Source organism: Tenrec ecaudatus, assembly GCF_050624435.1.
Source record: "Tenrec ecaudatus isolate mTenEca1 chromosome 6 unlocalized genomic scaffold, mTenEca1.hap1 SUPER_6_unloc_2, whole genome shotgun sequence".
In the NCBI taxonomy this organism is placed as follows: domain Eukaryota; kingdom Metazoa; phylum Chordata; class Mammalia; order Afrosoricida; family Tenrecidae; genus Tenrec; species Tenrec ecaudatus.
In genome coordinates, this window is record NW_027457606.1 from 434,859 (window position 1) to 457,253 (window position 22,395).

General features: G+C 39.0%; 1 protein-coding gene across 5 annotated transcripts in view; it reads left to right on the forward strand.

The window, feature by feature from the left end:
• The window catches only part of LOC142435896 (thyrotropin-releasing hormone-degrading ectoenzyme-like), a 477,641-nt gene that overhangs the window by 288,542 nt on the left and 166,704 nt on the right, over positions 1-22,395 (forward strand). The window contains exon 9 of one of the 5 annotated variants that reach the window (XR_012781659.1): positions 13,333-14,826. The exons of the other annotated variants lie outside the window; for them this stretch is intronic. The gene's annotated coding sequence lies outside the window, so the exon portion shown is untranslated. Of the gene's footprint in view, positions 1-13,332; positions 14,827-22,395 lie in introns of those variants that run through there. 5 annotated transcript variants of the gene reach the window in all.

Here is a 22,395-nt window from a genome sequence, read left to right on the forward strand (position 1 = left end):
GATTCTGAAAAGGTGGCATAAAACGTAACCATAAAAGGTGACCAAAAACGGCTTTATTTGTGGCAGATGGGGGACTGGTTTTTCCACCACAACAATGCACCTGCTCATACAGTCATCTCAGTGTGCTGGTTTTGGGCAAAAACAACATGCCTCTCTTGCCCCATGCACCTAACTCACCTGACCTCACTCCCTGTGACTACTTTTTGTTTCTGAGAATTTAGAGGGACATGAAAGGACAGTGATTTGATGACATAGAAGAGGTGAGGGAACAAAAATGAGGGAAGTGCTATCAACTATCCAAACAGATGAGTTGGAAAATGTTTCCAAGAATGGAATCACAGATTTGAAAAATGTATTACGTATAATGTAGAACACTTTGAAGGTGATAAGTTTGTGTTGTGAAAAAAAAATTAAATACATAGCTTTGAAAAAAAATCACTTTGAAGGATACACAAAAAATCTCCTTTCAATTCTATTGCAATGAATTAGAAAGGCATATTTAAAATAAGGAATATATGGATATAGAAATCAATACAGGAGTTATTAAAAGTAATTATGCATTACTTTATATTGTCTTGTAATATATCTCTAGCTCAAAATGGAGATTCATAGAGCCCCTTATGATAATCATTTTCCTTAACAAACAAATATCCAATAACAACAACAAAAGGATCTACTCATAATTTTCTTCCAGAATTTATCAAATCTATTTTTGGTCTCTTATTTATCCAAGGTAGCAGTGCTATCTTGTTTAAGAGGTTCAAAGATAATTGGAACATGATCGATAATTAACAGCTTATGATAGTTTTTGCTTGCAGTGAAACTATAGAAGGTTACGTTTTTCAGTTTGAAGAGGTGATGTTTTGAAGTGAGAGGAAAGGAAAACAAGGGGAGGGATCAATTCAAACTAAGCCAAACTTTGGCTTGGGTGGTAAATCTTCACATCTTGGGAGATGATTTTAAATACATCATGTACGCTGTTAATTGCATTCGATTTGGACTACCCTGTGTGGAATGCTTGAAATATTCTCATAGGGAATGGAGTGTCAGTGAAAAGGCTCTCACTGTTCTGGTGGTAAGGAAACATCAGATTAGGAAAATCGGACTGAGTGGAATTTTGCCAAAGCCTATTGGATATTGTTTAAAGATAAAAGTGCAGGCCGACTCAGGAGTTACGAAATAGCACCGTGCCCTCCAGAATCAAACCACATTTGATTAGCAGATTGGATTCTTCCTTTCTAGACTGAGACTGATCTGGAATGGAGTTGATTCAGGCATCTGAGTGAAGGGAGGCAGCGAGCCGTGGCTGCTCAGGTGCTTCACCCCATTAGAGTTTAGGATTAACGGAAGTTCGGCATCAAATTTCCATGTCACTTAGGTTGGAGTCTGGGCTGCCCAAAAGGGGGAAAATAGATTTCAGTAAGGTAGAACATATGTTAGGACTGCAGTCTTGATCGGGCAACTGCAGGCCAGGCTAATGGTCCCCGAGGAGAACCACGCTTGAGCGTCAGAAGGTGTTCCGTTTGCTCGCTGAACACACTCGCCATTAGCGGGACGTTCTTGGGAAGACTGTCAGAAATGCCAAGCAGAAAGAAAGAACAGGCGAAGATTAGTTGACTCTGCATTCCAAGTCACCAATGTATTGGAAGTTAATTGCAGACGCCTAGGGCAGATCATGAATTTTATCCATGGTCTATGGAAGAAGCTGCTCCTTCTCCTCTTTCAGTGGGTAGTGAATGCTATTACAGGCATGTGGTCACTGAGCAGAGCAACTCGCGAGCTGCATTCCCAGCCCACTCTGCTTTTACTTTCTTAAGGTGCCTGATTCCATTTTTTAAATGTTCCTGGCTTCTGTTGGATCTTGATATTAATAGATTATTATTTCTTATAAGGGTGACGAGCGGAGAAATACACATAAAAATTTGAGCTTCATTAGACCCAGGCACCTGTGGTTTTCAATAAATTATATATGTAGTGTAAATATTAGGGAGTTGGTAGGTAGGTAAGTGTGTACATATGTGGGTAGGTTTGGTAGGGAAGTAGCTGGATAGATAGATAGATGGATGATAGGTGGAATGTAGAATGATAAAAGTAGATATATAACAGAGTCATGGTATTTGAATGTAGAATGATAAAAGTAGATATATAACAGAGTCATGGTACTTAGTTCATGCCATGATGAAATTACCATATTTAGTCTCAGGAAGATTAGTTTTGACATACTGTTGTCATATGAGCACAGATAGAGAAATTTAAAATTTGAGCACAAAAGCTGATGTTTAGTACATAAATTTAAGTTGTTTTCCTAATGGAGGAAAATGTCACTGAAGATAAGTATTGAAAACATGTGAATTCTATAAATTCTGTATTAAATAATTATCACATCCAACAATATGAAGTTACAAATGTTTGAAGCAGAAATATTAAGAAATTTTCCAACTTCAACTATATGCCAAAGGTAAAGTAAAAATGTGTCCTTTATTAATCATTATGAAACTATAAAAAGCATATAAGCTAATAAAGTATTTTATATTCATGTAATTAGTCTGTATTTACTATTACCTTGTGATATATATGTATTATTCAGTTTACCAATGTAAATAGTGAGTTTGAAATAAATTGTGTATTCTCACAAATAAGTAATATGAGAGCTTCTTTACAAACAGGCAAAATGAAAATAGTGGGAAGCATTAGAAGTTCTCCAAATGGTTTTAGTGTGTTGACCTTTTTAATTTTAGTGTTTGATGCTTGTTACTAAGAATAATTTACAAATACTGAATTCTGTAATACAAAGTTCGTTAGCAGTATATTGCAACTATATGGTAGTTTTAGCCTGTACAACTGGAAATACATGCAGGTTGAAAATACATATAGGATAGGATGAAATTTTGCTTCAAAATGTTCTTTCAACAGTGTTACATTTCATATGTTCACCAAATATTTAATAAACACTATGTGCCAGAAATTAGTATAGACACAAGAGTAAATAGCAAAGAATAAAACAGCCAGTAAAACAACCAAAGTTCCTGCCCTCATAACTGCTCTTGTGTTTTAATTTTTAGTTTTGAGAAATTATATTCGTGAAGAGCACAAGCTCCATAATTAAATAGGAGTATTAATTCTCAGCTCCAGTAACATGTGACTGTGAGCAAGTTATTGAATTCTTTGATCCTAAATTCCTCTGTCTATAATATATCGCTAATACAGTATCTATGCCATAAGTTTGTTTAATTCAAAACATTCACTACATCCCAGCCACTATAAGTGCTCAATCTATTTTTTTTTAGTAAAGCATATTAAGGAATATATGTATGACCAAACTACATCCTCAGTCAAGCATGGCATGCTGGGGAGGTACACCATAACACTGAGCTCAGGTTTGGAGGCCAGGTAAATAGTTAGTTCATATTATACCATTATACTTTAGTTTACTTCAGTGTAAATTTCTTAGGGTGTATTTCTTTGTAATGTATACCCATGTTTTATCATTTGAGTCCATTTTTTGCTATTTTATTGGGTTCTTGAAGAAAATTTACAAAAGAAGCTTGGTTACATTCTGAGACTTTCCACACAAATTGAGCAATGGCATTGTTTGGTCACATTCTATTTAATATGGTACCCATGTTGTCGTTAGTTGTCCTCTGGTTCTCCAATCTAGTTTCCATGTTCATGAAGTTTTCACCCGTGCTTTGGGTGTGGTGTTTCTCTTCTGCACTCACACAAGTTATTCTTCCCCCACGAACTGGAGTCCACTTACCCTAAGATTCCTATCTAATTTTCCATGCTGCACTTGTCAGTTTGATCTCATATATGTCTCAAAAGAACACATTATTGAAAGCATAAATTATTTACTAGTCAAGGTAAACTATTGTTTAGATTTTTGTTTATTTTTCCCCAAACCATTTTATTAGTAACTAATCCAGACATTATACCATTCCATAGTTTAGTCACATCAAGCAGTATTATGCAATTGCTACCACCATCAGTTTCAAAACACTTTTGTCCTTCATGAACCTCTTGATATTTGCTTCCCCTTTACCCCAACTTCCCCACTGTTTACCCCAGGGACCCTTATTCTAATTTTGTTTCTACAGGTTCATCAATCCTGGTTTCATATACTGAAAAACATATTACAAAGGTTCCTTAAGGCTACCCATGATAACAGAATACTTCAGAGATAAACTTCAATATGCAAACAAATAAACAGAAAATATTGAAACCAGATCAAGTGATAAGGTTTTAATCATTCAAGTGAGGTTTGTCAGTTTAATCTGCTATGTCACCTCTCCAGTACTCTCTCTTTGTATCCAGTTTATTATGGTTAGAGGGAATTCACTGGAGGCTTAGTTATAGATCTCAAAAATATGTTGTCATCTGTCGCCTTCTGCAAACCTGAATCTCACAATGTAAGTTCTGATATCATTCCCTCCTTTTGCTTTGGATTATATAATTTACAGTCCTTAGGGCACGGGTGTTGGTGTGCTTCGTCCTTGTGGATTTAGTTGACATCTCACTTAGATGGCTGCTTGTTTGGAAACAAGCCTTTAAGACCCCAGATGCCATTCTAGCTGATAGCCAGGCACTATCAAATTTCTTCACCACACTTTGGTATAGCACCATATCTTCTTTGCTTTCTTCTTTAGGACAAGTATCTTACAGGGTCATGTCATGAGAACTAATTGATCTTAGATTAGAGCTAGGATTAAGGGGGAGCTCCATATCCATTCTTGGATCTATTTATGGATCATGTAGACTTTCTTCCAGGAATGACTGCTAACAAGTCACTCCAAAAGTTCGTTGGGATGTATTGTCTCCATTCCAACCAGCTAGAAGGACATCAGACACGAAGAAACATCTGGTAGTTGTTAATACAGCAGCTTAAAAGAGACTCACATGAGAACAAGCATGTGGGGTTTTTATGCTGTTGTTGTTTTAAGATCATTTTATTGGAAGCTCTCACAGCTCTTATAACAATCCGTACATGAATTGTATCAAGCATATTTGTACGTATGTTGCCATCATCATTTTCTAAACATTTAGTTTCTATTACAACCCTTGGTATCAGCTCCTCTTTTTTCCCTCCTTCCCCCTCTTCCCCTCTCATGACCCTTGATAAATTATAAATAATTATTATTTTTATATCTTACACCAATGGTTTCTGCTGTTTATTCCCCTGGGGGTGAGGGTTTATGTATCAATCATTGTGACTGGTCCCCCCTACCTCCCACCTCTCCTCATGTTCTCCCTACCACCCTGGTATCGCTACTCTCATTTCTGTCTCTGATGGTTTCATCTGACCTGGATCCAGTGTGTCATGAGGTCTTATCTGTACCTGTGTTCATGCTGTGATCTGGCCCACAGTGAAAGGCAGGACTGGGGTCATGATAGTTGGGGATAAGTAAGCCTCAAGGAACCAGAAGAATATTGTGTGTTTCACCAGTGCTCTCCTACCCCCTTGTTGACTCCTCCCTTTCTTGGGACCCTATTGTGAGGATTTGTCCTATTGTCTACAGATAGGTTTTGGGTCTCTGCTCTGACCCCCTTTGTTCTCAACATATTTTTTGTTGCTTATTTTGGGTCTTTTGATACTTGTTACCTGATCCTATTGACACCTCGTGATCACACAGGCTGGTGTGCTTTTTCCATGTGGATTGGTTACTTCTCTGCTAGATGGCTGCTTGTTTAACTTCAAGCCTTTAAGACCACAGATGCTGTATCTTTTGATAGCTGATCACCGTCAGCTTTTTTTCACCATATTTGCTTATGCACCCATTTTGACTTCAGCATTACACCAGGAGGGTGAGCCTCACAGAATTCCAGGTTGTTAGAACAAAGTGTTCTTGTGTTGAGGCAGGGCTTGAGCAGAGACCCAAAGTCTCACATGAGAACAGTCATGTAGTTAAAACAAAACAAAAAACAATACACAGAAATCACATGGTAAAGACTCATGTAGGCAATAATCACATGGTATCATTTATTTTAAAGGAAGTTTTAAAACTGAAGTTTCATTATTTCCTCCCGATGAAAAGAGAAATGATTTTTGGTAAAGAGTCAGCTGATTCATACCAACTGAATGTGCTACCAGAATATATGAGTGTGCTAATTTTGGTACAAATTTCATAGAATTATTATTAGCTTCACTTTTAAAATATATGTAGTGGTTTGATTATTTGCCTTTTAAGGACTTCAGTTATGGGAAGTGAAATGCTACATGATTTTGTTCTCTTCTACTTACCCCATGACTCACCGTTAGTGACAAAATAAATGGAAAAGATAAAACAAATATTTTTGCTACGCTCATACACAGGCACCAAAAACTATAAGCTATCAAAACAGACCAAAAAAAGGAGAACGACTGAAAATACAGTGAATTCTAGTCAAAATGTCAAAAGGATTCTGAGAATAGATACAAGAATCTATGGGTCTCCTCTCTATAGTTTACTGAGCACCGAGGTCTCCAGGAGTAGAAGGCCTTGTGTGGAAGAATGAAATCTTGATGGACTACATGGTGAAATCTTTCTACACATGGAAGAGCAGGAAGCAGTCAAGCCTGTAAGAGATTTACAAACCCCATATTTTTACAAGAAAAAGGGTGCAAAAATGGTGGAATGTGGAAGAAGTGTGTATATGGCAATTGACTTGGCAACCATTAATTGAGACAGCTGGAGAGAAACAATTACATGCTAAATCACCACCGTGATAACCTGCAATACACAGGGTTGAACTGTGAATCACACAGCTTTCCAGCATATTCTGAAATGGGACTATGGAGCAGAAATATGCCTCTAAACAGATGGAACCGTTGATTTGATTAGAACTAGGTCTGAAATAACACCCTTGATGTAAACTGCATTGGCTTCAAACTATTCTACATGATTGCTCTTTAGCCATAATTGTTCAGCAACCACTTCTATTAAAGAAGACTTTCCCCGTCAAATACAAAGGATATTTAAGCATAAACTAGCATAAAAACCTAGCAACTATGGGGAAAATTATTAACAAGGAGAGCTAAAATCATGATTCAGCACAACTACAAATGTCATGCAGAACATGTTAAAAGTATCCCTCTCTTAATTCTAAGAGATTAAAATGAGAGTTTGTGGTGCCCAGCTATCAAAAGATATAGCGTCTGGGGTCTTAAAAGCTTGAAGGTAAACACGGGGCCATCTAGCTCAAAAGCAAAAAAAAACCCACATGGAAAAGCACACCAGCCTGTGTGATCACGAGGTGCTGAAGGGATCAGGTATCAGGCATCAAAGAACAAACAATCATATCATTGTGTGCTCACCTCCATGGTACCATCGCTGAAGAAAAATGGGTACATAAGCAAATGTGGCAAGAAAGCTGATGGTGCCCAGCTATCAAAAGATATAGCATCTGGTGTCTTAAAGGCTTGAAGGTAAACAAGTGGCCATCTAGCTCAGAAGCAACAAAGCCCACATGGAAGAAGCACACCAGCCTGTGCAATCACGAGGTGTTGAATGGATCAGGCATCATCAGAACAAAAATTTTACCATAGTGAATGAGGTGGGGAGCACGGAGTGGAGACCCAAAGCCCATTTGTCGGCCACTGGACATCCACTTGCAGAGGAGTCTGGGGGGAGGGGGGAAGACGAGCTAGTCAAGGTGTAATGTAGAACTGATGAAAAATACAACTTTCCTCTAGTTCCTAAATACTTCCTCCCTCCCTGCCCCCCCACCCCCCCCGCCAACTATCATGATCCAAATTCTCCCTTGCAAGTCTGTCTGGCTAGACCAGAGGTTGTACACTGGCACAGATAGGAACTGGAAGCACAGGGAATTCAGGGCAAATGATCCCTGCAGGACCAGTGGTATGAGTGGTAATACTGGGACCGTAGAGGGAGGGTGGGTTGTAAAGGGGGAACCGATTTCAAGGATCTACATGTGACCTCCTCCCTGGGGGATAGACAACAGAAAAGTGGGTGAAGGGAAACGTCAGACAGGGCAAGATATGAGAAAATAATAATTTATAAATTATCAAGTGTTCATGAGGGAGGGGGTAGTGGGGAGGGTGGGAAAAGATGACCTGATGCCAGGGGCTTAAGTGGAGAGCAAATGTTTTGAGAATGATGAGGGCAATGAATGTACAAATGTGCTTTACACAATTGATGTATGTATGGATTGAGATAAGAGTTGTATGAGCCCCTAATAAAACTATTTAAAAAAGCAAAAATGAGAGTTTGAAGCAAGGATAGAAAAATTAAATACTCTGATAAGGAGAATAAAATTGATCTAGCATTAGAAGAGAATCATATAAAATCTAAGAATACTATAAGCACAAGGAACACCAAAAGGATATATAGAGTATGTCTCCGATAGTTGAGATAAATTAAGTAGGAAATAGGTAATCATCATTATGCAATGACTATGTAAAGAGGCATCATTTGTGTGTGTGCAACACACTTGATAATTCTGGAAATGTCAGATGAAGAGGAGATACAAATGGTAAAGACATTTAATACCTGGAAGCTCAGTGTTCTTACAATAAGTATGTACATATGTATATTGAAAGGGTACCAGGTGTTTTAGAAAACCAAACAAGAGGATTAAAATTAAGATATTTTCTGTTGAACACACTGGATTTTAGGATGAAGAAAAAGGAACATTCAGGCTTACTCAGATGTTTATTAGCAAAAAAATTCCAGTAGATACATGATCATACGTGTAATCACATTATCACATACCAGAAAAACTGATGGCATCCTTGAGTCATTGAATTATGAAACTCCAATTTAAAGCTTACAATGAAAATAAATTTTTAAAATTTATTTCTTTAAGTCTTTATTTATTTTTACATTTTATTAGGGGCTCATACAATTCTTATCACAATCCATAGATATACATACAATTGTATAAAGCACATCCATACATTCCCTGCCCCAATCATTCTCAAAGCATTTGCTCTCCACTTAAGCCCTTTGCATCAAGTCCTTTTTTTTTTTCCCCTCCCTCCCCGCTCCCCCTTCCCTAATGTGCCCTTGGTAATTTATACATTGTTATTTTGTCATATATTGCCCTGTCCGGAGTCTCCCTTACCCCCCTTCTCTGCCGTCCCTCTCCCAGGGAGGAGGTCACATGTGGATCCTTGTAATAAGTTCCCCCTTTCCAACCCACTCACCCTCCACTCTCCCAGCATCGCCCCTCACACCCTTGGTCCTGAAGGTATCATCCACCCTGGATTCCCTGTGCCTCCAGCCCTCATATGTACCTGTGTACAACCTCTGCCCTATCCAGCCCTGCAAGGTAGAATTCAGATCATGGTAGTTGGGGGGAAGAAGCACCCAGGATCTGGGGGAAAGCTGTGTTCTTCATCGGTACTACCTCGCATCCTGATTGACCCATCTACTCTCCTAAACCCCTCTATAAGGGGATCTCCATTGGCCGACACTTGGGCCTTGGGTCTCCACTTCCCCCTTCATTCAATATGGTATGTATATACATACATACATACACACACATATATATACATATACACACACATCATTTTTTTTTGCATGATGCCTTAGACCTCGTCCCTTTGGCACCTCGTGATTGCACTGGCTGGTGTGCTTCTTCCATGTGGGCTTTTTTGCTTCTGAGCTAGATGGCCGCTTGTTCACCTTCAAGCCTTTAAGACCCCAGACACTATCTCTTTTGATAGCTGGGCACCATCCGCTTTCTTCACCACATTTGCTTATGCACCCATTTGTCTTCAGCGATCCTATCATGGAGGTGTGCAGCCAATGATATGATTTTTTGTTCTTTGATGCCTGTTAACTGATCCCTTGGGACCACTTGATCACACAGGCTGGTGTGTTCTTCCATGTGGACTTTGTTACTTCTGAGCTAGATGGCCGCTTGTTTATCTTCAAGCCTTTAAGACCCCAGCCACTATCTCTTTTGATAGCCGGGTACCATCAGCTTTCTTCACCACATTTACTTGTTCACCGACTTTGGCTCCAGCAGTTGTGTCGGGAGAGTGAGCATCATAGAGTTCCAATTTAATAAAAGAAAATATTCATGCATTGAGGGAGTGTTTGAGTAGAGGCCCAAGGTCCTTCCGCCACCTTAATACTTAACCTATAAATATAGACACATAGATCTATTTCCCTATCCTCCTATATATATTTGCATGTACATGTCTTTGTCTAGACCTCCATAAATGCCCTTTGACTCCTAGCTCTTTCCTCCATCTCCCTTGACTTTCCTCCTGCCCTACTACCATGCTTCGTCACCACCTGGGTTAGAGTATACCTCTTCTCTACGCAACCTTACCCTTGATCATTACCCACCAGGCCTGCCACTCCCCCCCCCCTGCTACCATTTTGGGTCCCATGCTGTTCCCTTGTCCCTGTGTTTGTGAACACCACTTCCTTACCCCCCTACCCCCCTACTCCAAGTCCCCCCGGAACTGTCGGTCCCGTTGTTTTTCCTCCAGATAGTTCATCCTGCCTGTCCTATTCAGACAGACCTGTGGAGACTCTAACGTGCACGAAAACAAGAAAGAGGAAAACAGAGCAACAGTATACAACCAGACAAAACAACAAAACAAAAAAAAAAAACACTGACAAAGAACAGAACAAAACAGTTCTCAAGAGAAAAGGTTGTAGTTAGTTCAGGGATCGTTTGCTGGCCCTTAGGAGCGTTTTCCAGTCCAGTCTGTTGGGGCACCACGCCCTGGCCCCAAAGTCCACTTTCAGCATTCCCTGGGGACCTTGCCTCTCCATTCTCTTGCTGTTCTGCTGCACTCCCCCAGTGCTTTGCCTCAGTGTGGTGGGATCAGGTCAGGTGCAATTCACACACTGTGTCTCCGGTGCTGTCCCCTGTATCACCCTTGGTCACTGAGGGGCATTATGTCTCGTAGTGGGGCTAGCCATGTTGTCCTCTCTGTGGATTGGCTGCTCTACTCAGGAATATCATCCTCACGGCCTGGTGGGCCAGGCTGTGTTCCACTCTCTCCTCCTGCCCCTTCATCTGCTCCTGTGTGCTCTGATCAGATATGTGCATCTCCCGGAGCTGCAGAATCAATGCTGTCCTTTGGAACAATGAAAATAAAATTTTATACCAAGAAAGAAATTTAAAAGTCAATAAATAAAGCTCCATAAAGACAAGAGATATTATAGAAAGTGTAAATACCTGGCTTATTCATAATGCTTGTAGGATTCAGTGGATACTGGTTAAACTACTGATAAATCAGGTAAGAAAGAATAAATTGATTCTTTTATAATATTTTAATTGAGATATTTTCTTTTAGAACAAAATAACAGTGAGTCTACGTGTTATGGTGATTTTTAGCCACTTAGGTTCTATGAATTTTGCATTTTTTTCTTAAAACTATAATTTTTAATGAACTATTTTATCAGTCATCTTTTTTCTTATTACTATATGAGTCTTATAAAAATTATTGTTTTTCCAGTGTTGTGTGTTAAATAATAATGATATTGTTTTGTTTTAAATTTATATTTTAGACCTTTTATAAATATGATTCAGTTAACTTGACGGTATTTTCTCACCTTTTCAATTTCTTTTTTTTATTAATCGTTTTATTAGGGACTCATAAAATTCTTATCAAAATCCATGCATACATCAATTGGTAAAGCACATTTGTACATTCATTGCCCTCATCATTCTTAAAATATTTGCTCTCCACTTAAGCCCCTGGCATCATGTCCTCGTTTTTCCCCTCCCTCCCTACACCCCCTCATCTTTTCAATTTCATGTGACTTGCAACTTCATTAATAATCTTGAATTATATACCATTATTTCAGGAAAATATAAGATATTTTGATAATTTTAAAAAGATATATACTTATTTGGATTTTCATATTTAGAATATGAGCACATATCACTGTTGTTAGATTGTATTTTTGTCATTCTTTGTTATTTTATTGATGCTTCTACTTTAGAAAATTACCTCTTACAAATGGTAATGAGGGATAATTTTCAGATAGTAACGAAGGATGATTATTTTAATTAATGAGTGTCACTGATAGAAAATAGTAAATCCATACCATTAATGTCCTTGAATTGTTATTCATCATTGAGTTAGAACATCATAATCATTACTCTTTCCTAAACTTTATTTGAATATCATCAGCATTAAAGAAAAATCAAAGAAAGCTTATGGTTTATATTCCTAACCTAAAGATCCCCAATTTAATAAAATTTCTATATAAATAGTGTATTTTCAGAAACAAAATTGTATGTTAAATTGAGATACAGTAGAGATGTTGCCATTCCGCTGGTCAGAGAGCAATTTTCTCACCTCCATCGATGGTACAAAAACAGGTCGCCGTAGTTTTCTTCATGGCTGTGCTGAGTGGGTTGAAATATCAACCGTTAGTTTTGTAGTCTAGTGCAAACTCTTGCTAGAGAAAGCAATTTCCCTTCATCCCTCTTTGCCTGGAGAGATTTATAAATTGTCTCTTAGTTACTGTTACCTAGAAAAAAAATCTCCAGGTGATAGAGAAACTTCATGTATTTTTTGCTTAATTTGATTTGATTTAAACACTATTCCAGTGTATAATAATTCTAAGAATATAAAATGGTGAGGTATAAATACAAAGTCCTTTGCAGGTGTAAGTTCTCAAGTAACTTCATAGCATTGTTTCAGTGCAGCGTCTACTGTGTACATGTCACAGCTCAGCCATGGGTGTACCTTTACCCTTTCTCTGTACTTGAACCCCTGAAGAAAGAGAGCAAAGTGTCAAAACAAACAAAAACTACCCAGCATACCTTCCTCCTCACCGCTGAATTCAGGGTAGCCCAGCTAGCTTTTCAACAGAACCCGCCTTTTAGTTGATGTCCCGCCTCGCTCTCCCATAGAAAAAATCTTTTTTACTGCCCACATTTCATCTGCAATGGAATTGGGTGGCTTTTAACTCTAATTTGAAATAGAGTATAACATTCTGAGAGGCAGGAAAATACCTCTGTACATCATGAGGAATTATAGTCGATGTTTCATCTCTCTGTTAAGTCAAGATGAACATTCCCCCAAGACTAGAGAAGAAAATAAGGACTCGCACAAAGATGTGTCCTTCTCTGGTCCTTGTCATGTCCCTCACTGTGATTGCTTGAGAGAAGTTTATTTCTTCGACAGGCTTTTATACCTCTAGTAACAGAAATGATTCAAGTTAAAAGAAAGAGACCCGAGTGCCTATTAAGCTTCTTAATTGTAATACGCCCTCTCCCCTCCCCCTTCAATGCAGTAGAAAAATATGCAGAAGCAAACAAACAGCTTCCTGCAGCCACGTGTACAGTCCACAAGAGGCAGATGAAGGGGCTTTCTCTTGCTGACGGCTGTCTATCACCTCATTTGCATTGTTTCCACAGTGGTGCCCAACATGCTGCCAGCCTGGCTTTCCGCATCTGACGTGAACGCCTGCTTCAGGATGACGTTGGAGGGCGGTGGTACTCACGGATTTATGGGCACTTGTATGTGGGACTCTTGTCACTATAGAGCAGGCCTGTCGCTCTGGTGACAGAGCTTGTTTGACTGGTTTTGGATTTATGATGGAGATAATTCAGAACAGAGTCATAATTTTCCCATGGCAATTACACTACCATTTGGTAATTTGTCCCTAAGCAGGGAATGGATGTGCTGGGATCTACCCACGAGTTTAGTAGCTCAGTGCAGGGAACAAATCAAGGTCAGAATGCAGATGGAGAGCACATGGTCGCAGAAGTTCTAGTTCTGCTCCTTCAGCCTTAAGGCGCTGTACAGTTTATATAAGAAATACTCCTCTGTTTGTGATTTTTTAACCCTTAGAATGACCATGAGAGCTAAATATCATTTGCCCATTTTGTCAAGGAGGAAAGCAAGATTGAAATGATTGACTTTCTTGAAGATAATATTCATCAAATACTTTTAAACATATGCCTTAGGATGACATCATGATGCCTACTCCCGGCATACACAGAAAGCTTAGAACTACTTCCCACTTGACAGTCTAACATTTTATTATGAAGAATTTCAAATATATGAAAAAGCTGACAGAAGATGTAGTGAACTCTTTTGCATCCATCCCTCTGCATCAGTAATAGTTAACTCAGGTGTGCCTCCTTTAATCCACCACCCTCTGTACCCATTCCTTCTGTGTGGAAGCCCATTTGAGGCATCATTCATTCCATCAGAGCAATTTTCACTATATATATATTTCTAAAATAAATATGTACTTCATGACACCCCCACCCCATGTTTTCAGTTTGTGAGTTATGCTAAGACCCAAAATATGATCTCTGTTCATTGAACTCTTCCCCTGTTTCTCATTCCTATTTGAGTCTCACCGATTGCTAAATCTGCCCATAGAAAATTGAGAATTGGATGGCTTAAAACTGACTGCTTTGCAAATAAAACAATATGCAAAGCCATGGAGAATACAGTAGCCATGCCTTATCATTTTTACCATTTGCTTTGTCTCTAAAAATAGATCCTGACTAGTGAAACTTGTTTGTTTATTATCCAGAAGTTTCGGACACATTTTCAATGGCTCACTGTGATACTGCCATAAGTTGGCCCTTGATCAGTCAAATAGTTTGCATCATTAGAAGGAAAATGATTCCACAAGTAGGAGCCGTGTTTCTGTTCTAATGGAATCTGCGGAGGTGGCTATTTCAGATACTGAAATAGTTGCACTTTCTTCAACATTATTACTATTATTTTACTACAGCCAGGACTGTATGTAGCATTTGGAACAGATTATGATGTATTTCTATTAATAACTTTAGCACTAGCTATACTAGTCCAATGATTTGAACCCATTAAGCCTGAGTGTATAATGAAATAAATCTCTTCATTTAATTTGAAGAAGGAACTTAATTTTGGAATTGTTTTTTATATGGGTTCACAAATCCTTTTTGTTTTATATTCTGTGAACTTTTATCTTTGTACTCCACTTAGTTGTTTTCATTTCATTTACCAAGATGCTAAATTATGTTGCTTTTAAAATTTGGTTTTATCATAGCAAGTGCATTTGAATAATCAAAAATAAAGGCAATTTATTAAAAACTAGCATTTGTCAAATGCAATTTACATTTGAATTTAGGCATTAGCACAAACATTTTATTTGGAAATTGGTAGCTAAAAAAATTAAGGCCTGAGGTAGTCAAAAGAAATAGTACTTTTAAGTCACTTGGAAAGATTTCACTCTTTTGTTTTGTAATGTTTGGTGGTGAGCCCTTCCCAGATATCCATGATCCTTGTTTCTTAAAATCATACTTTAAAATGTCCATATTCACTTTCTGTCCTGTGATCCTGCATCTTCTTAGTTCATTGAACCACTGCTGTTGGTTCCCAGCTGGAGCGAGGGCTGTTCTAAATACCATAGTACAATTTCAAGGGTATGCTCAACATGACGCTAAGTGTAAGTTAACTTTGTACAGGATCGGATAATGTCATGAGCCACCTGATTATAGTGCAGATGACTACCATTCTCATGTGGTCAATAAGAGCTGATTGTGAAGTTATAACTGATGGGTCCAAAATGAACCAGAAAATATAACTGTTATTGCATTCAACATTTTTTTAAATGTTAGTTTCATTTAGTCGCTCCCAGTTCCCTTCCACTCTGATGTTCTCTTTTCCCTATATCTTATCTGCTTGGCTTGCACATGTTATATGCTTTGGACATCTGCTACCCGTTTTGTTGATTCCATGAGCCTGTGCTTACACCTTTACTTATCATGTTATTTATTTCTGATCAAATCCAGTAGAGAAGTAAAGATTTCCATTAAGGAATGACTGCTGTCAGAGAAACCATGGAAGAGGGTCAACTAATAACCTGTGTATGGGAAACACATTTATGCTGATCCTAATTCTTAACGCTTACAAGTTCAGATTTCAAGGACTTCATTCCAACTCGACACACACCGAGGGTTGAATTCCTGTGGGCCATCACTGTGACTATCCCCACCGCATGATGGTGGACAAAGACTGAAAACACAAACTTAGAGATTTTTTCAGGGATCACAGAAGCCAAATGCCAATTTTCAAAACTCAACTTGGAGATTTCATGCATAGAAATTTATTTAGAACATGTAGAAGAGTAATAAAGATGCCAATAGCCCTGTTACTTTTTTTCATGGAAACTTATGTAGCCAAGATTCAATCCATGAGGGAATTTTGAACAGCTCATAGTAATGTAAAAAAATTAGGATGTTAATATGATATATAATTTTTTATATATAGTATAACAAAATCTCTATAAAAATGCAACACTCAAATGTTATACAAGGAGAAATATTCCTAGTTATTTTTAACTGGTTTGGTTTGAGTAATATCTTTCCCTCCTTTAGTTTCATGTTTTCCACACATTTCTCTATAAAGCAGTTTTTAAAAGGAAATTAAAGTCTCCTATGACTTATGGATCTTTAGGTTAATGATTTGAATCTGGATGGCATTAAACTCAACCTCCGCAAAATCCTGCTGGAATTTTTTGTCCATTTTTTATCCAGGTAGCTTTGTAGAACATCAGTAAATTCACCAATAAGCAGAATTCCATCACCTTTTGTCTGGGAATAGTACACTGCATGGATAATTTCCCCAGTTTCTTTTAAATATTTTCCCATATTTAAACCATCGGATAGCTCTGCTGATTAACTAAAGGTAGAATATATAATTTTCTAAGGGTATGCTTTTAAAATATCTTCACTATTAAACAACTTCTAAGTAACCTTCTCAATATCTTGTTAGATTACACAGTTGAACAACAATAAATAATGTGTAGATAAGCTTTTGGAAAATGTTTAATGTCTGCACCTTTAAAAAAAGATTTCAAAAAGATATATCATGCAATGTCTATCTTAAAATATCGTGTTCTGTGTTTTCATGACATCCACTTCATTCACTAGTTATCTATTTTTCTCATGAGCATAGTCCATATAGTGAGAGAGGAGATCAAGTTGGAATCATATTTCATTTTGCTCTCATCTTGAAAAACTGTGTGACAGACTTGAGTGTGTTTTCTGCAGCAGCCAGAGTCACCCTTCCCAGTAATAAATCTGACCACGCCCTTCTCCAACAAGACTTGCAGTGGCCTTGTGTCCCACGTAGAAAGCAAACTCGAGCCTTATTACTTAAGGTTCTTTGTTCTGTAGCCATCACCCTCTGTCCTACCTCATTCCCATTCCACCCAGGAAGGTCTTCTTGCTACTTTTCCAACTCCCGCATGTGTTCCTGCTCAGGACTTCTGAGGTTGCTGCTCTTCTCAGCCATATTCTGAGATGTGTTCTGCTATGGTTGTTCAACCTGTTCCTTAACTTAATACAGTTTTGTTTAGTGAGGATTCAAGCTATTCTCTCATAATTCTCCTTCCCTAAACTTACTTGCTTTAATTTCACAGCATCTGGAATTATGCTCTATGTTTAGTTGCGTGTGGAATAGAGTGTCGTAAGTTCTAAGACAGTGACATGTGGACAGGTGTTAGGGAATGGTACGAGTGATACTAGAGGAGGCCAGTGTGTGGGAGCTTTCTTGGCAATATTATAAGGGCTTTCTCGCCTATCCTGGCTTTCATTCTTTGACTTTTTAACAAGGCGAGTTTGGCAATTTGTTTAATTGTAATAAACCTATGTCTATTTCTAAAATTGACGTACTAGTATTAAGCTTGAAGTTTCTTAAAGATAGTAGTCTGAAATGAATTAACACATCTCTAGGTAACACAATAACTATAAAATGTCGCTGTGAGGACTAAGGTGTGCTCGACCCAAGCCGTGGTGTTTTCTTTTTTGTTGTTGTTGTTTTGTTTGTTTGTTTGTTTTTGTTTTGTTTTAAACGTTTTATTTGGGGCTCATACAACTCTTATCACAGTCCATACATATACATACATCAATTGTATAAAGCACATCTGTACATTCTTTGCCCTAATCATTTTCTTTTCTTTCTTTCTTTTCCCTTTTCCTTTTTTTACATTTTATTAGGGAATCATACAACTCTTATCACAATCCATACATATACATACATCAATTGTATAAAGCACATCCATACATTCCCCGCACCAATCATTGTCAAAGCATTTGCTCTCCACTTAAGCCCTTTGCATCAGGTCCTCTTTTTTTCCCCCTCCCTCCCCACTCCCCCCTCCCTCATGTGCCCTTGGTAATTTATTCATCGTTATTTTGTCATATCTTGCTCTATCCGGAGTCTCCCTTCCCCCCCTTCTCTGCCGTCCCTCTCCCAGGGAGGAGGTCACATGTAGATCCTTGTAATTAGTTCCCCCTTTCCAACCCACTCACCCTCCACTCTCCCAGCCTCGCCCCTCACACCCCTGGTCCTGAAGGTATCATCCACCCTGGGTTCCCTGTGCCTCCAGCCCTCATATGTACCAGTGTACAACCTCTGCCCTATCCAGCCCTGCAAGGTAGAATTCGGATCATGGTAGTTGGGGGGAGGAAGCATCCAGGATCTGGGGGAAAGCTGTGCTCTTCGTCGGTACTACCTTGCACCCTGACTGACCCATCTCCTCTCCTAAGCCCCTCTATGAGGGGATCTCCAGTTAAGCCATGGTGTTTTCAATTGCCTCCTATGCGTGTAAAGTTGGACAATGAGTAAGGGGGGGAATCCATGTATTCTGACTGTGGTGTTGGTGAAGAATATTGGACGTGACATACCCTTCTCAAAAAGCAACCAGACTGATCTGTCCTGGAAGAAGTGCCGCTAGAGAGCACCTTAGAGGCAAGGCTGGCAAGACTTCATCTCATGTACCTTGGGCATGTTGTCAGGAGAGACCAGACCCTGGAGAAGGGCAGAATGCTTGGTAAAGTAGGGGGGCGGTGAAAAAGAGGAAGGCCCTTGATGAGATGTATTGACACAGTGAAGTGACTGCGGCAAAGGGCTCAAACAGAAGACCAAGTGTGAGGATGGAGCAGGATGGGAGGTGCTTTACTCTGTTATGCATAGGGATGGTGGAACCAGTGTGAGGGTACCTAACAACATAGCGGCCATACAGGGAGTAGTCAGTGGGTAGGTGCTGTTGCATCGCTTCCAGCTCCTCGTGTCATCAGGTAGAACTGAATGAAATGCTGCCCAGCAGGGCGCTCCTTTACAATCACTGCAGTGGCTCAGCCAAGTTTTGCAGCGACTGGTTCACTCCATCACCCTGAGGGTGTGTTTCCTCTACGCTGACTGTTTTATCAAGTCTGAAGTCCTTCTTTAAGGACTAGGCCCTGCTGCTAACAATTCTTTATACAATTGTAATTCTTTTAACTTCAGCCTTTTACTTTGCCATTGTTTACGGAGCAAATCAGTTTTTCATTAAAGAGTTCGTACACATTTTATGTCATTCATTGCATTTCCCACGATCTAAGATTACTTCCTCCGTCTGTTGCCTGTTCCCATTCCTACCTCATTCCTAATCCCACTGGCTGTTGTCCTTGGGAAGATGCTGCTCTTTTAGAGTCTCAAGGTGGACGTATATCTCTAGGATTATTGTACTCCTTAAAAAAAACAGTCTCTTGCCTGGCTGAAACTTGAGCGCCATGGGAGTGAGTTCATTTCCGGATCTAACAGGTGACCGAGGGCCATGATCAGAATCACCTGTGTCTGATTAGGAAGCCTGGTGGTTTCTGTTATTTTGAGTGTTCCTCATACGTCTGCTCTATTGGGAATATTCTGATGCGACCCCTTTCAGAGCAGCCGATAGTGGTAGTAGAGCCGGCCTAGTTCTTCTGGTCTCAGCGTGACAGAGACAGGTGTTTGCGTGACCCCTAGTTCATTGATCCAATTATTCCCATATGGCTTCAAATTTCTTCCTCACTCTTCCAGAGGGGGAAAGCCAGTAGTTCACTTGGATGACCCCTCAAAAGCGTTTAAGAACAAGACACTACTCCTTTAGGTGGGATGTACAGCATTGCCTTCGTGGACTCTGGTGTGACAGTTGACCATGACCCTGAGCCCGCAGCTCTAGCAACGTCTTCCCTCAAGGTTTTTGGTTATATCTAAGAAGGTTTCAGAACTTGGCCCCTATATGCTTGACTACATTCGTGGATGTATTTTTGGCAATAGTAAACATGCCTGTACAAGTAATCAGTTTTCAAACAAGTATACTTAACGGGTATACTCCCAGTCTCCCTTCCACACCTTACAGCCGTCATGCTTATCCTGAATCTACTTGGAAATCATCCTAATTGCAAGGTTGGGTATTAACAGTATTTACACCTGCTCACTTTGGCTGTGGGACTCCGGCTAGCGTTCGTCATTTTTGCTCTCCCTGCTCTTATGCATTGCCTTCCTCTCTACTGTAGTTAATATGCCTGCCTCTGGTCCGTAATCTACCTTCCCTTGCCCTCAACCTCTGATCATTATCAAAGAATATTTCTTTCAATGTGGATTTTTTTTTTACTTTTTAGAGTAGTGGTTTCATACTTTACCTGTCCTGTTACAACTGATTAATTTTACTCAGCAAAATATCCTCTAGGTTTATTCATGCTCCAGGTGTTTTACAAGTTCACGGTTTAGTTTGTGTAGTATTCAACTGTGCGCATGTACCTTAGAGAAGCCTTTCTCCCGTTGCTGACCATTAGATTGTCTCCATCGCTTTTGCTATTTTGAAGAGGGCTACAGGAACACGAGTGTGCATGTATCTGTGTGTGTCACAGCTCTTATTGTGTGACAGCTTTTATTTTCCAAGGAGATGGCTTGCTGGGTCGCATGGTATTTCTATTTCCACATTTAAGGAAGTGCTACGCCATTTTTCACAGTGACAGCATCACTTTACCGTGCCACCAGATTTATATGGAGTCTTGCTAGCCTTTTTTGTATGCTGTTTTACATTTTTTTTCTATAAACTTTGCTATTAATGCTGAAGTATAGTCATCCCTTTGTTGTGTTGATTTAATTTCTTAAATATCTTATAATCATAAGAATTACTTCATATGGTTGTTGGCCTCCTGGTTGACATTATGAAATTCCATTTATGGTTTCTTAATTTTTATTGGATTATTTATCTTTTTCTTGTGTTCAAGTTCTCCATAAATTCTATAGATCAGTTCCCTTGCTGCGTTGGTACTGGCAAACACATTTCCCCGGGCTGTGGCTTCCCTTTCCATGTTTGGGTGGCACCTTGGGTGCACAGCAGTGCCTGCTCTTAGGAAGACCCCAGTGATCCAGCGTGTCTCCTGCTCTTGAAGTGTTCTCACTTACATTTGATCGTGTATTTAGCTCTGTGTTACGGCTCTCATGTGTGTCCCTGTGGTATCAGTGATAACCTCTCTAGCTCTAGGTTTCACATCTGTAATTCATCTTGAATTTCTTTTATGTATGATATGAGATATATACCCAGTTTAATTTTTCTATAAATGAGTATCCAGCATGGTCAGTACCACTTTAATATTATTTTTTCCTAGATAATGCATTTTGACCCTTTACAAGGACCAGCTATCCATAGTCGGATGGATTTACCTCTGGATTTTTTTATTCCATTCCATTGATTATGAGTCTATTGAAACACTAAAAGGCTTTTTCTTTTCTTCTTCCCCTTCTGTTTTTTTTCCACTCCAGTGGCTGTTCAGTAGGTTTTGAGATTGAGAAGTATAATGTATCCTACCTTGTTTTTCCTTAGTATTGTTCTTACTCTAGAGTGTCTCTTTTCTTTCCATATAAAGCTGGTAATTGGTTTTTACCTCTCTTTAAAGAGTTATATTGGAAACTAGGTCAGGTTTGCATTATATCTATTGATCTTTTGGGGTGTTATTGATATTTCCACAATGCTGTGTCTTTCTGTATAATGAACATGGTGCACTCTATCATTTATTTATTTTTCTTTGGGTTGATTTTATTTGTGTTCTTAGTTTTCTTTGTATAGGCCTTTTGTTTCTCTGGTTAGATTTACTCTTAAGTATTTCCTTTGAGTAGTTCTTGTAAATGGTTGTAGCCTCTCACTGTACTGGTGCAGTCCGTATGCTAAGGAAAGAATCAGAGAGGCTGGCTTTTATGAAGGAGAATGTAGCATCAGGTTTGGAGGTAGGCTTATTAACAACCTAGTGTATGAAGATGACACAACCTTGCTTGGTGAAGATGAGGAGGTCTCGATGCACTTGAAGAACAAGGATTGCGGTCTTCATTCTGGATTATGAGTCAATTCAAGACAACGAAAATCTTCACAACTGGACCATCGTGGTAAAGGGAGAAAAGATTGAATTTGTCAAAAATCTGTCTTGCTTTGATCCACAATTAATGCTCATGGAAGCTGCTGTCAAGAGATCAGAAGGCATAATACTTTGGGTAAATTTGTTGCACGAGGCTTCTGGAGTTTTGAAAGGCTTTGATGTTACAAGCCATAGTATTTTCAGTTGCCTTACAAACATATGACTGTTGGACACTGAATAAGGATGAACGAAGAAGAATTAATCCAAATGAGTTGTGGTACTAAAGAAAAATATTGAAAGTACTGATGACTGGTA